The sequence below is a fragment of the Rhinopithecus bieti genome, unplaced genomic scaffold (genome assembly GCF_001698545.2).
Source record: "Rhinopithecus bieti isolate Rb0 unplaced genomic scaffold, ASM169854v2 scaffold_56845, whole genome shotgun sequence".
Classification (NCBI taxonomy): domain Eukaryota; kingdom Metazoa; phylum Chordata; class Mammalia; order Primates; family Cercopithecidae; genus Rhinopithecus; species Rhinopithecus bieti.
Genome location: NW_016823722.1, coordinates 278854 through 290215, shown reverse-complemented (window position 1 = coordinate 290215; position 11362 = coordinate 278854). Strand labels below are relative to the sequence as shown.

The following is an 11362-nucleotide window of genomic DNA, read 5'->3' as shown; positions in this document are numbered from 1 at the left end:
ATTTGTCTATGCATCTGTTTTTGTACTAGTACCATGCTGTTTCTGTTATTATAACCTTATAGCATAATTCAAAGTAAGGTAACCTGATGTCTTCAGCTTTGTTTTGTTTTGTTTTGTTTTTAATTGCTGTTGTTTTATTTTGTTTTGTTGTGTTTTTGCTTAGGATTGCCTGGGCTACTCAGACTCTTTTTCATTTCATAAGAATTTTAGAATAGTTTTTCTAATTCTGTGAAAAAATGACGTTGGTAGTTTGATAGAAATGGCTTGGAATCTGCACATTGCTTTGGACAGTATGACCATTTCAACAATATTAATTCTTTCAATTCATGAGCATGAGGATGTTTTTCCATTTGCTTATATCATCAATGATTTCTTTTAGCAGTGTTTTGTAGTTATCCTTGTGAAGATCTCTCACCTCCTCGGTTAGATGTGTTCTTAGGTATTTTATTCATTTTGTGGCTATTGTAAATGGGATTGTGTTCTTGATTTTTACTCTCAGTTTGAACTTTATTGTTGTATAGAAGTCTTACTGATTTTGTACATTGATTTTTGTATGCTGAGACTTTACCGAAATGTGTTTATCAGTTCCAGGAGCCTGTGGAGGTGTCTTTAGGGTTTTCTAGGCATAGAATTATATCATCTGTGAAGATAGATAGTTTGACATTTTTTAATGTATTTAGATGTCTTTTATTTTTTCTATTGGTTGAATGCTCTGGTTATGACTTTCGGTACTATATAGAAGAGGACTGGTGAAAGTGGCATCCTTGTTTGTTGCAGTTCTCAAGGGGAATGCTTCTAGCTTTTTCACATTCAGTAAGATATTGGACATAGATAACTCTTGTTATTTTGAGATATGTTTCTTTCACAGTTTGGAGGGTTTTTTTAATCATGAAAAAATACTGCATTTTATTGAAAGTTTGTCAAGGTCTATTGAGAGGTTCATAGAAATTCTGTGTCTGGTTAATAACCTTTATTGATTTACAGATGTTAAACCAACCTTGCATCCCAGGATGAAACCTACGTGATCATGGTGAATTAACTCTTTGATATACTGCTAGAATCAATTTCCTGGTATATTGTTGAGGATTTTTGCATGGATATTGGCCTGTAGTTTCCTTTTCTCATTGTGTCTTTGCTAGGTTTTCGTATCAAGGCAATACTAGCTTTGTAGAATGAGTTACAGAAGAGTACCTCCTGGATTTTTAAAAAAAATATTTTCCGTAGAATTGATACAAGCTCTTCTTTGTACATGTGATAGAATTTGGCTGTGAATTCATTTGGTTCAGGGCTTTTTTAGTTGGTAGGCTTTTTTATTATTATTATTATACTGATTCAGTTTCAGAACTCATATTGGTCTGTTCAGGGTTTCAATTCCTTCCAGATTCAGTGTTGGAAGAGTTTGTGTTTTCAGGAATGTATCCACTTGCTGTAGATTTTCTAGTTTGTGTGCATAGAGGTATTCATAAGTCTCTGAGGATATTTTGTATTTCAGTGGGATTGTTTGTTACATAACCTTTCTCATTTCTGATTGTGCTTATTTGGATCTTCTTTCTTTTCTTTGTGAATCTAGCTAGTGGTCCATCAACCTTGTTCATCCTTTTGAAGAACCAACTTTTGGTTTCACTGATTCCTGGTGTGGATTTTTGGTCTCAATTTCATTCAGTTCAACTCTGAGTTTAGTTATTTCTTTTCTTCTACCAGCTTTACAGTTAGTTTGTTCTTGTTTTCCTAGTTCCTCTACATGTGATGTACAATAATTAATTTGATATGTTTCTTTTTGAGGTAGGCATTTAGCACTGTAAACTTTCCCCCTAACACCGCTTTTACTGTATCCCAGATACTTAAGTATTTTTGTCTCTGTTGTTACTGATTTCAAAGATTCTTTTTATTTCTGCCTTAATTTCATTGTTTACCTAAAAGTCATTCAGGAACAAATAGTTTAATTTTCATATAATTGCCATCATTCTTTTTAAGCTATCAGTGGGGACATATCATAAAGAGCATGATATACTGTTTCCAATTAGCTAATGAAAGATGACATCTGTGCCAATGGGCCTGGACTACAGATGGCAGCTGTGCACTCTGGCCTTATTTTTTGGTTTTCCTGCATAAGCAGGGCACAGTCTTGGAACTCCGCGTGTGGACTTGCTTCCAACTAATAATATTTCCCTATCTATCTACCATCATTAGTTATCATTTTTTTTCTGAGTGTAAACTGCTTAATTTCAATGCTTTCAATTTCTGAAAATCAGGCAAAACAGTAAAATCTGAAAAATATGTATGCCTCCAAACCAAAGTGGTTTTTGTTGTTGTTGGTTGTGGTGGTTGGTTGGTTGGTTAGTTGGGTTTTTTGTGCGTATTCTATTTTAACCAAGTCAGCATTCTTGAGTAGGGTCTTTGAAGGTATGCCTCTCAAAGAACAATAAAAGTTCCATCACTCTAAAAACGGATGCCTCTCAAAGAAAAATAAAAGCTGCATCACTCTAAAAATGGAAAAGTTTGTAACTCTCATGTGCCATGAATTCCACAAAAATAGATTACCACTTAAGTTGGCATCAAACTTATCTGCGGCAACAGCATTTTCATTAAATAACTATTAAGAGATAAAAAAAAAAAAAAAAAAAACAAAACTGGCACTACCACCAAAAAATGATAATTATCAAACAGAGAATCCATTGCCAGTCTCTGAGAGAAAGCTAATCACAGTGACATTTAGGTACATGTACCAGGACTGGTAGGTGGTGATATGATTTGGCTGTGTCCACACCCACATCCCATCTTGAATTGTAGTTCCCATAATCCCGATGTGCTGTGGAGGGGATCCAGTGGGAGATAATTGAATCACGGGGGTGGTTACCCCCATGCTGCTGTTCTCGTGACAATGAGTGAGTTCTCACGAGGTCTGATGGTTTTGTAAGGGGCTTCCCCCTTCGCTCAGCTCTCATTCTCTCTCTTGCTGCCATGTGAAGAAAACCATGTTTGCTTCCCCTTCTGCCATGATTGTAAGTTTTCTGAGGCCTCCCCAGCCATGCGGAACTGTGAGTAAATTAAACCTCTTTGCTTTATAAATTACCCAGTGGTGGCCATGTCTTTATTAGCAGTGTGAGAAGGGACTAATACCGGTTGGTACTAGACAGTCTTTTCAATGTATTTAAGTGCTGGGAACTGGGTTCAGTTGCAGAAAAGCAGAATTTGAGGCAATTTTATATCCCTCTCCCTTTCTATTTGTGTTTAGAGATGGTGGCTCACAAGAGCCAATAAAGCAGAGAATGTCAGCATATTGTCTGTGTGCTGGGGTGGGGGTCTGTCAGAAGTGCTGGTGCCCTGACTGTGTTAATAACAGGAAGGTTTTTAGACACAGTGTGCTGGATATAATAGCTTTTTTATCTTTAATAACTTTTTTCATTCAGATAATCAGAGATTTAAGCACTGTGAGGAGAGGAAGATCTCGTATTTAAGGATAATCATGTTTTTCCTTTCCCCTATTTGTAAGGGATTCCTGATATCTTACTTGTCCCTTTCCTCCTCCTCATGGAAGAAAGGCCGAAAACATAGTTGATGTGTGGAAATCAGGAGCCTCTGGTTCTTTGGTTCGAGCTCATCTAACAAGGCCTTGAGTGTAGGGGATGCAATCTTATCCTCCTTCCTCTTCACTCAGAAAGCTAGAAGCTGAAAGAAGAGAAGCTGGCATGCTCTATCAATTCAAGTTTCAACTTGAGAATGGAGCATCAACAAACTCATTTTAGATTTCATGAAAAGCTACATCAGCCAGCCAGGATGTTTTCAATAAAAAAAGTTGGGTTTGGTTCTCCACCTGCTGACTTGTGTCTGATTTCTCAGTTGGTTCAGAACTTGAACAGGAAGGAGAGATGGTATTCGTCATGTTTCAAAGAGTACAAGACACAGTAAAAGAATGAACACTAAAAATGTATGCAGTGGGTTAAAGGCTATGCACATTACTGAATCTCAAACTGTATATTTGAAAAAGAAATCTCACGAAAGATCTATCACTGAAGAATGTAAGAATATTTCTGTAAACTTCAGACAGAATCTCTTATTTATATATATTTTTAATGAGGTTATACATAGTTACTTTTATGTGTATGCATCTTAAAAAACAGTAATTTTTTTAAATCCAAACATTTTAAATATACCACAACATTTGTAATAATGTATAGTGATTTTTTGTTGTTGTTTTTAAATATACAGGATGCCTGAAAAATGGAAATGATCTGAGTCTTTCCTGACCTCTAAAAGCGCTTAATGGGGCTATTCTGAAGTGGCTGAAGAGCTGGGTCAAAGACCAGCCCAGGCTCACTTCTGAGAGGTCTCGGTTCATTCAAGTGTAAATAGAGAGGAAAACTGACGGTTGCTAGGAAAAGCAATCTGCATAAACTCTAAAAAGGGAAAATGACCTGGAAATATATAAACCTTAGATCTCCAGAAATTATTTGTGCAGGAACCACCATAAATTCACATGAATGTGTTCATTGTCCTCAATAAAATACAAAAAGGCATTCTCTGAAACAGAAGCAGGAAGCCATAAGATCAAAGGGTTGTTGAGAAGTTCATTTATATTAGAAAGGTTGGGCAAGATTAAGAATGATTCGAAGAAATTAAAAATGGAGAGTCATAACTGTGATCCACATCGGAGACAATGAGGAACAAAATCCCTTCTCTAGGTAAAATACATCTTTGTTGCAGAGGACAGATGTAAAACGTTTGCTAAGAATTAAGACAAAGGAAAAGGCTAACATGAAATAGACACAGAATGAAGATGGAGACCTGTGATCAGGGTTCTAAATGAAGAGACCAGAACAGAACTAACAAAAAGCACAGAAGACCATGACATCTACTTATAATGACAACAACAATGATAACCTTCCTGAGTTTAGCAAAATATAAAAAGGAAAACAGAGTGTACTGTGTACTCAACAAAATCAGAAAAGAGAACTGTAAGAATGTACACAGTTCAATGTAAGAATGTGGTCATAATTTTTAAATTCTATGAGAGAGGTAAAAATATCCTTCAAGAATATTTGAAGGAAATGAGGAAAAGAAAAGGTTACTTAATGAAGCAAAACAGACTGGCTTCACAATTATTACTACAACACTTAAAAAGTTACAAACAAGAAGCCAGGAAGGGCTCAGGAAATAGCGCGTTTTAGTAAAAAGAAAAATGATGATAGGTGAATATACAACTCACTTATTGAGCAAAATTAAGAACTTGAGATCAGAGGGATTAAGGCATAAAAATATGATAGGCAATGCTGAAATCAGTCAAGCGTAGCACTGAGGCCACATAATTTTATAAACCTAGACACGAGTGGAGGCATGTATTTAAAATGACTTTTGAATGAGAAAGTTTAGGATGGTGAAAATGAGATGAGGATAACCTGTGCTAAAGAAGGTATGCAACAGAAGAAAATAAACTTCCTGAAGAAGAGTTGGTCTAAATGTAGGATATCACAGTATTATTACTAATGATGAAATAAAGGTGGAGATGCAGTTGTGTGTACTTATAAGTGTATGCAAATGTTTAGGATGGTATTAATAGGATTTAATAAGCCTATTGTAAATAACATAAAAACCTCAGACATGAAATTGAAGGAATGGGAATAGTAAGAAAATGTAAAACGAGATGACATAGACCAAATGTACACATTATAATAGAAATAACTCTTTATGATAAAACGTGTACACTAAAGGATGTTTATAAGGAACACAAAATGATTCCAAAAGGTTCTAAGTAAAATGATAGGCAAAGAAATGCCAGTTTATTGTACAAGAAAGCAGACGTTTCAATATTATTGTGGGATGAAGTCGAATTCAAGCAGAAACACAATAAAGGTTAACAAAATCATGTGTTTATTGGCAATGGATAATATTCTTAATGTGAATGAGCAAATATGAAACATTAAACACAAATATTAACTTTATTTTGACAAAGGAGTAATTAGATATGGCTTCCAAACTCAAAATAAACAGTTGGGGCTGGGGCAGGCAAGGAAATATTGAAACAAATGATTGTCATGCAAAATGCCTAATGTACCTCTGCATTAATTCAACAAGACTTTGTTGAGATTCTTTCTCTGTGACGTAACTCAAGCATTGAGAATGCAGTGGCGAATAAGCGGGTGTGCTTCCCAACTTCCGCATGTTTGCAGTCTGTTTTCAATGAAAGGAATAATACCCAGAAGAGAACAATGAAAAGCCACGAAAACAGAGTGAAGGAAGGTTTTGGTGAAAATCTGCAGGGATTTCACTCATTTCACATCCGGTTGGTAGAAGTTGCTTGATCAAGTGCATCCAGCTATGTTAGGTACATGGAGAAAATACACAAAAAGGCACTCCAAATTAGTGTCAACTGCAAATAAATAAATAAATAAAAATTCTCACAAGAAAATTAACGTTTTTTGAAAGAACATGGTCTAAGAATTGCTTCCTTCTGAACCACAGGCCCACAAATTTCCACAAGCTTCCCTGATATATCTTCCCCAACCAGGTTCATGGAAAGAGCAAAATTGTTCCCAGAGAGGGTATTAAAAGCATGGCCACGATCACGTGCATCATTTGCTGCCAACAGGCACAAAAGGAATGGCTTGTGTATTCTCCAGGCTCATCAATTGCAGATGTACCAGTGGCTCATTTGGTCCCTTCCTTTGTGCCTGGCACCCTATCGCCACTTACTGAAAATATTTAATAGAACAGAACTTTCTTTTCTTGCATTTAGCTGAAATAAAATTAGTTCAAAGTAACAAATTGTTGCCTTGACTAACTGGACGTACTAACAGTGAGATGTGTGGCAATACATTTTCTATTATGACATTTTTATCTAGCAGCATAAGATGACTACAAGTGGCATCTTTACTGACATACAGACCAGTTCTACGTTCGCATGTGTTGATTTTACTCCTGATTTTCTCTGCAGTCTTCTAGAGGTTGAACATGACTCTCTTTGTTCATTTCCCTTAGGATTTTCTGTAGATATTTAATCATTTTCAAGTGATAATTTAGCTTGATAATAGGCACTGGGGTTTAGGAGAAGTCCCTTTAAGTAAGACTTCACCAGAAACAATATGAGGGTGAGCACCTCATGCATTCAGCAGCAATGTATTGTATACATATATCTGTTTTGTGATATCACTGATGGTCAAGAGACATTGAATTGTGTATTGCTCTCTGCCTCCAAGCTGTGAAATGTTCCAGTTTCAGAGTCTGGATTTGATTTTATTTTATTAAAAAAAAAAAAAGAAAATTTTGAAAAGAGGTCTCTTTGTTCCATTACAATAATTTTCAGTACTCTCTTCATCTCTTATTAAGTCATTCTGTGCCTTCTCTCAGAGCACATTGTGACTGAAGCATTAATTAGCCTTCAGAGATCCTCAGACATGCTTCTTTCAGCAAAGATCTGACATTTGGGGACTGTCAGTCACTTGGACTTATACTGAATAAAAAATTCATATTAAACATTTCAACAAGGAGTTTATATACACTGGCAGAGGGAGAAGGAAGATTGGTAGAGTAGAAGGGAGTCCGTTTAACTTGCTTTATATATTAGACAACATGGGGTAAGTGACATTTGGAATTAATGAAGCATATAATCATAATTACATGGCTGGTTCATCATCCTACCTTTCAAATTGCGCCTGAAATCAGCTAATGGCATAATACATGTACAATTCCTTGTCCAGAGCCTATCTTGGCATGAGTATTCAATACCTTAGCCAACATTGTCAATAAGAAGCTGCTCCTCTAGCAGGAAAATATATTAGGCTCTAACCAATGAGATAGCTGCAGCAGGCTTAACAAAAATAGCTTGCATTTTCTGTTCTTGCCTTTGTTTTTTTTTCACCAGATTTCACAGGTTTGAGAAGGTGGGATGACATGGAGGAAAGCTGATGTTATGAAAGCATAGAGCTCTCCCACAGGCTCTCCTTTGCTCAAATTAGCATTGAAAAAATGGAAATAAAAAGATGGAAACTGTTGTTTATTAAATGGCTAGTATGCACCACGGGTGTTGCCTATACCAATAAAGTATTTCATACACAGTAGTTGCTCAATGTTGAAATCAATAAATAGATGTATGATTTATATGTATATGTATGTATTATCCATTATACATGTATATATGCATTATATGTGCACATGTACATTCATTATGTGTATAATGTGTTAAATATATGTGTTATGTGTATAATGTATAATACATTATATAATACATAATATGTATGTGTTACATGTATAATGCATAATACATATACATGTAACATACATATATAACATATGTATATTTAATACACAATATGTATTATACATTATCTATGTAACACATGTATGTATTACATATACATATGTACATATATATACACATAAATATATAATGTGTCTAGAAATATGAAGTGGTAAAAACCATGGAGTTTTGTGTTTCGTGGACTTGGGCCCCTGCTCAGGCAGTACATCCTTAAGCAAATGGAACTATGACTGCTGTCACAATTTTTCTTTTCCATGTTATTACTGTTAATATATCCCTCACCATCCCATAACTTTATAATAATTCTCAGGGAATATCTTGTCATCTCCCTGAAAAAGTCATGTCTGAGCATGAGGTCCCAGATTCAAATTGAGATCCTTATGGAATCACTGTACATTTCAGTATTTTGCCTAAATCCCTTATGAGGTTAATGGTTTATTTTCTCAGCCTATGGAGGGAAGCTCTGGCAAGAATACTGCATAGGAACAGCCTAAGATGACCTATGGGATGCTGTCCAGGGTCCTGCTTCCACGATGGGAAGTCCAGCCATGCACTGCTAACAATGAACTGCCTTGTGGCCCACTCTCTTTCACTATAAGGATAGACAGCTGTTCACTGCCCATATCCATTTACACCACTGACTTACTGTGACATTTGGGGTTTGAATATCCGTTTGCCACATCCTAGCTCTGTTAACACTTTGTATATGATCTGACATAACAGCATAAACTAACCTTCTACCCAGCTCTGTATTTGAGCCTTAAAAGCAAGTCCAGGTGTTTCCTTTTTTCCCATAATTAAAACAACAAAATATCGTGTATTGCTACTTAGAGTCCTCACAGGAAACAATGGAATGCTCAATACGTTTAAAGAACCAATAGGGGTTCATGACACTCTCTGGGATTAATGACAGTGGATGACTTGGCATGAATAGGGCGAAGAAAGGGAAGAAGGTGGCCAAGCAGAGTGGTTCATGCCTGTAATCCCGGGACTTTGGGAGGCTGAGGTGGGTGGATCACGAAGTCAGGAGATCAAGACCATCCTGGCTAACATGGTGAAACCCTGTCTCTACTAAAAATACAAAAAAGTAGCCGGGTGTGGTGGTGGGCGCCTGTAGTCCCAGCTACTCAGGAGGCTGAGGCAGGAGAATCTCTTGAACCCGGAAGGGGGAAGTTGCAGTGAGCCAAGATTGCACCACTGCACTCCAACCTGGGCAACAAAGCCAGACTCAGTCTCAAAAAGAGAAAGGAAGGTTCTTGGAACCTGGGAAGAGCTGGAATGGTGGAAGAGGCAGTGCAAGGCAAGAAGTGTAGCCATACTCAAATGCAACTACTGCTCAAACCAAACAGGCAGGGAGAGAACAGTGGGGAATAAATACCCTGACCTCTTTCTTCTTTTGTTCTTTGAATTTTGTTTGACATTACCTGTTGGTTGGTCACTACTGAGCATCAGAGGACAGGCTGACTAGACCGATGCAGTAGGAGGTAGCTATGTGGACAGAGAGTGGCAGAGAAGGCATCGTGGAGCTGGAATAGCGGCAAGCAGAGCAGAATCAGCACCATTTTGTCTTTTCCAGCCCTGGGTCTCCCTCCAGCTGCTGCTCTCTCTCCTTTCAGCTTTACAGGATTCAAAAACGCTTGCTGCTCTAGGAGCTCACCTCCTGTTGAATACTGACACTGGGAAATCCAGCATTTATTTCTGCCTCTACTCTGAAGCCTTCTTCGACCAAGTCACACTGGTGTCTTTATGGCTAAATTCTACATTGTTTCTTCAATTCTCTCATGGCAAAACCCGCTCCCATGTTGGCCACCGTTCTCTGCTCTCTTCTTTACTTTTTTGGCAGTCATTGTAAAGATCATGTTGATGACAAAACAAAACAAACCAATAACAGAATCCAAGAGCAAAATGATTGTTTACAATACCATCCTGTACTTAATTTCAGATTTTTTATTTTTATTTTTTTCTGAGACAGGGTCTTGCTGTGTTGCCTAGGCTGGAGTACAGTGGCACAATATCAGCTGACTACAACCTCTGCCTCCCAGGTTCAAGCAATTCTCATGCCTCAGTCTAGTGAGTAGTGGGGACTACAGGCACATGCCACCAGGCCTAGTTATTTTATTTTATTTTTTGGTATTTTTAGTAGATAAGGGGTTTCATCATATTGGCCAGGCTGGTCTCGAACTCCTGACCTCAAGTGATCCACCTGCCTCAGCCTCCCAAAGTGTGGGATTACAGGCATGAGTCACCATGTCCAGCCTAATTTCAGATTTTTATTTGTTCATTATTTCTAGTCTGTATGGCATTTCACTTAGCACACAGAGCATATTGCATCATTTTGCCAGTTTCTTTCTTGTCTTCCCCCTCCTTCCCTTTCCTACCTCATCCAATTTAAACTGTGTGAAGAGCCTCGCATGTGTGTTCTTCCGTATCTTTCTCCATGACCCATACAAGCATATGTAAAAATATGTATATGCATGCAAGGTGACTTTAATGTGCTGGGTTTTTTTTTTTTTTAATTGCACGAACACATAAAATAACACCATATATGTTTCTCTACAAGTCCAGTCTCAATGTAATGTAAATTATCCTAGGCTGATTTGGCTGGAATTTATTTTGTTTTATAATACTTTACCTTGTGGTTTTACAGATGAGCATCAGTCTTGACACAGCTGATCCATCTGGTTAGGTAGGTGTCCGTTCTTTATTCAGTTCAAGGCGAACTCTCCTTTAGTCAAAAACAGGATGTGGAGAAATAGGAACACTTTTACACTGTTGGGATTGTAAACTAGTTCAACCATTATGGAAAACAGTATGGCAATTCCTCAAGGATCTAGAACTAGATGTACCATATGACCCAGCCATTCCACTACTGGGTATATACCCAAAGGATTATAAATCATGCTGCTATAAAGACACATGCACATGTATGTTTATTGCGGCACTATTCACAATAGCAAAGACTTGGAATCAACCCAAATGTCCATCTGTGACAGACTGGATTAAGAAAATGTGGCACATATACACCATGGAATACTATGCAGCCATAAAAAAGGATGAGTTTGCGTCCTTTGTAGGGACATGGATGCAGCTGGAAACCATCATTCTTAG

At 37.3% G+C, this 11362-nt stretch overlaps 1 long non-coding RNA gene across 1 annotated transcript in view; it reads right to left on the bottom strand.

Annotated features, from left to right (window-relative positions):
* Window positions 1-6112: 6112 nt before the first annotated feature.
* The window catches only part of LOC108521775 (uncharacterized), a 215037-nt gene continuing 209787 nt past the window's right edge, over window positions 6113-11362 (bottom strand). The window contains exons 3-4 of the long non-coding RNA XR_001883278.1: window positions 10887-10979; window positions 6113-6313 (exon numbers count right to left, since the gene is read on the bottom strand). This is a non-coding gene — a long non-coding RNA (uncharacterized LOC108521775). The remainder of the gene's footprint in view (window positions 6314-10886; window positions 10980-11362) is intronic.